Source organism: Cebus imitator, unplaced genomic scaffold (assembly GCF_001604975.1).
Source record: "Cebus imitator isolate Cc_AM_T3 unplaced genomic scaffold, Cebus_imitator-1.0 Scaffold385, whole genome shotgun sequence".
NCBI classification, from domain to species: domain Eukaryota; kingdom Metazoa; phylum Chordata; class Mammalia; order Primates; family Cebidae; genus Cebus; species Cebus imitator.
Genome location: NW_016107700.1, coordinates 2105180 through 2109403, shown reverse-complemented (window position 1 = coordinate 2109403; position 4224 = coordinate 2105180). Strand labels below are relative to the sequence as shown.

At 46.8% G+C, this 4224-nt stretch overlaps 1 long non-coding RNA gene across 1 annotated transcript in view; it reads right to left on the bottom strand.

Annotated features, from left to right (window-relative positions):
* The window catches only part of LOC119468133, a 16207-nt gene that overhangs the window by 6798 nt on the left and 5185 nt on the right, over positions 1-4224 (bottom strand). Inside the window, exon 2 of the long non-coding RNA XR_005196768.1 lies at positions 2509-2693. This is a non-coding gene — a long non-coding RNA (uncharacterized LOC119468133). The remainder of the gene's footprint in view (positions 1-2508; positions 2694-4224) is intronic.

The following is a 4224-nucleotide window of genomic DNA, read 5'->3' as shown; positions in this document are numbered from 1 at the left end:
AAAAAAAAAAAAGAAAGAAAGAAAGAAAAGAAAAATCTATTTATAATGATCTGAGCCTAGAACTTAACTCTATTTTCCATATAAACCCAAACAATTATTTTTTGTATCAAATTTTTTCCATAAATCAACCCATCCTGTCACATTTCATTTCTTTTTGTTCAGAATTTTACCAAGAGATTTTTACTATTTCAGAACTTTATGTTACTTTGATTCTGCCAAAACAACACACCTGAATCAGTCCACACTGCTGATTGCTGCTCTAGGCAGAAGTACACATGTTCAAATATTTTATACATGTAGTTGTATAAAGCATTTGAATACCGAAATGCACATTATGTTATTACAAATTATTTTCCTTTAATTTCCCTTTATATTACAACCATGGCATAATACTGTGGGGTGTTTTGTTTGAGACAGAGTCTTGCTCTGTCACCCAGGCTGGAGTGCAAATGGTACAACCTTGGCTCACTGCAACCTCTGCCTCCCAAGCTTAAGCCAGCCTCCCATCTCAGCCTCCTGAGTAGCTGGGACTACAGGTGTGCGCCACCACGCCTGGCTGATTTTTGTATTTTTTGTAAAGATGGGGTCTTGCCACGTTATCCAGGCTGATCTCAAACTCCTAGGCTCAAGCAATCCTCCCACCTCGGCCACCCAAAGTGCCGGGATTACAGATGTGAGATACTGCACCTGGCCAATACTGTTTTTAATTAGGCACTCATGGAAGGGTGTAAAGCTGTCACTTCCATCTCAGCGCAGATGAGCTGTAAGAGGCAGGTGCTAGGCTAAAAGGGTGAGAACTATTAAGGTAAACAGTGAATACAGATAAAGAAAAGCCATGGTGAGCACTGGGGCCCTCCAAAAATGTAGACTGGGAGAAGGAAGAGACAAGGGAAGAGACTGAGGAGAAGACGCCATGGGGCAAAAGGAGAGAAAAGGGAGGTCACCACTGTTACAGGAAGGCAAGCAGACCAGGCAGGAGAGAACGATGCAGCCAGGGGAGGAGATGTGGCCGTGGGAAGAGTAGTTCTCCTCTGATTGTTTCTATCAATAAGTGACACCATCAGCTGAGAGGCAGAGTGTGTGAGGCAATGGTGTAGGGCTGAGGGTAAAGAAAAGGCATGTTTTCCCTTCAGACCATGGATGACAAGTACCTCCAGAAATCTGGGAGGACCACTGGGCATTGCTTAAGGTGCCCTTAAGACCTGAGCTCCTCAACTCAAGGGGGACCAGACAGCTCAGGTCCCCCTCCAGCAGACAGAGTTCTGCACTAGGTAAAAGGAGCACAAGAGAGAGGCAGCGGGCTCCTTGGCAAGAGGAAGAAGAGTGCATCCAGCGATGGCGTGTGGGATGTGAGTGAGGCAACAGGGCAGTGTGGCGTGGGTGGATGGGCGGAGCATCCATGAGTCCAGGGCACATGCCAGCCACGAAAACCTCCAAAAGGATGATGTAGTATCACATGAGGAAAGCTGAATATGCACTGCAGATGAGAGAATAGTATTGAAGCAGTGTTTGTTTTCTGATTTTGATAACTATGTCCTGGTAATATTAAAAATATTCTGTTTCTCATGAAATAGATGCTGAAGTATTTAGTGGTAGAGGAACATGAACACTCCTACTTACTCTCAAATGGCTCTAAAAAAATATGCACTGTCAGGCCGGGCACGGTGGCTCATGCCTGTAATCCCAGCACTTTGGGAGGCTGAGGCAGGCAGATCACTAGGTCAGGAGATCAAGATCATCCTAGCTAACACACTGAAACCCCATCTCTACTAAAACTACAAAAAAACCCACAACAATTTAACCGGGTGTGGTGGCATGCACCTATAGCCCCGGCTACAGGAGATGATGGTCAGGAGATCGAGACCATTCTGGCCAACAGTTCCACCCCGTCTCTACTAAAAATACAAAAATTAACTGGGCATGGTGGTGGGCACTTGTAATCCCAGCTACTAGGGAGGCTGAGGCAGGAGAATCGCTTGAACCAGGTAGTCAGAGGTTGCAGTGAGCCAAGATCGCACCACTGCACTCCAGCCTGGTGGACACAGCAAGACTCCATCTTAAAAAAAAAAAAAATACACACTGTCTATAAATATACACAGAAGGAGAATAAACAGGAAATGATGTTCACCAATATAAACAACTGGTGAACCTGAGTGAATGCCAGCAAAGGTGTATGGGGTTCATCGTGCTATTCTTGTAACTTCTGTGAGCTTGATATTACATAAAGCAAAAAGTTACAAAAACAATAACAAGACACCACTGTAGAAGCAGACCCAGGCGCCTATGCTTCTTCCTCTTTTAAAAGGAGACAAATGGGAACTGAAATAAGCGCCCCCCCAAAAAAAAGCTTTCCAAAGCCCAGAGCAAACTCCACCCTAGCAAGGCTGAACAGGTGGCGGGGTCTCCTCCAGACTCCGTTTCTTGGCCGGAACCAAGGCTCATCCTTCTACCCTGCACGGCCAGCCCGCCCTCGCCCAGCCTCGTCACCACATGCTGAGTGGTTCCTACCTGGTCCTGTGTGTTTGAAGATAAAGTTTTCATCATCAAACTTCTTCTTGTTAATGGACTTGCCCCTGGTGCCACTGTGGTTTGTGAAATCACTGCCCTGGCACATGAACTGGGGGATGATGCGGTGGAAGCTGCTTCCCTTGAAACCAAGTCCTTTACATGAGTGCACAGGTAACGAAAATTCTCTGGGGTGGAGAAAGGGAAAAGTGCTAAGGTAAGAATATCAAACTAGATAATTAAAACTCCAAGCTTTCTGTAACACACTATATCTACAAAAATAAAAATAAATAGTTGGGTCCCAGGCACGGTGGCTCATGACTATAATCCTAGCACTTTGGGAGGCCAAGGTGGGTGGATCACCTGAGGTCGGCAGTTCGAGACCAGCCTAGCCAATATGGTGAAACCCCATCTCTACTAAAAATATAGAAATTAGCTGGGTGTGGTGGTGCACACCTATAATTTCAGCTACTGGGGAAGCTGAGGCAGGAGACTTGCTTGAACCCGGGAGGCAGAGGCTGCAGTGAGCCAAGTTCATGCTACTGCACTCCAGCCTGGGTGGCAGAGCCAGACTCTGTCTTAAAAAAAAAAAAAAATAGTTGGGCATGGTGGCATGTACCTGTAGTCGCAGCTACTGGGAGGCTGTGATGGGAGACTCTCTTAATCTCAGAAGGTTGAGGCTGCAGTGAGCCAGGTTCCAGCCAATGCACTCCAGCCTCAGTTTCTTTATTGCAGTCAACAAAAGATGACTCCATGCAGCTCAGCCCCAGGGCCCCTGCTTGGAACCCATGAGAGCCTGTGAGGGCAGGAGGTCGCCCTCCTGATTCCAAGGGAGGACACATTTCTGCAGCCCGCCTGTGTGGGGGCCCAAACTCCAACTCTCCAAATCTAAAAAGGCACATAGTACCTTCATTTAAACTAAATGCTTAAGTGTGGAAGTGGCACATAAATAGATTGAACAGATTAGGAGAAGAGAAGAGAAAGTCCAGAATAGACCGAGATATGTATGGAAATTCAGCATTTCAGCTGGGCATGGTGGCTCACATCTGTAATCTCAGTTCTTGGGGAGGCTAAGGCAGGAGGACTGCCAGAGCACAGGAGTTGGAGGCCAGCCTGGACAACGAGGCAAGCCCTTATCTCTATTAAAATATGTATATAAAGAAAGGAATTCAGTATTTCACAAAGCTTGGCATCTTAAATCACTGGGGCAAAGATGGACTTTCTATAAACTGGTCTTAGGACAACTGAAAAAAATGCGGACTCCCCTGCCAAATTGTGCTAGTCCGCCATGACCTGAGAAGGTATATAGTGACCAGGAGCTCAAATTCCCACAGACAAAGGTCTAGGTCACCTCACCAGCTAAGCCATTTAGATGATCAGAGGGGCCAGCTGAAATGAGGATGAGAGGCATCTGAAATGGATAACAGAGGAGGGAGACCAAGCATGGTGGCTCACGCCTGTAATCCCAGCACTCTGGGAGGCCAAGGCAGGTGGATCATCTGAGGTCAGGAGTTTGAGACCAGCCTGGCCAACATGGTGAAACCCCATTTCTAGTAAAAATACAAAAATTACCCAGGCATGGTGGCGGGTGCCTATAATCCCAGTTACTTGGGAGGCTGAGGCAGGAGAATCACTTGAACCTGGGAGGCAGAGGTTGCAGTGAGCCAAGATTGCGTCATTGCACTCAAGCCTGGGTGACAAGAGCAGACTCCATCTCAA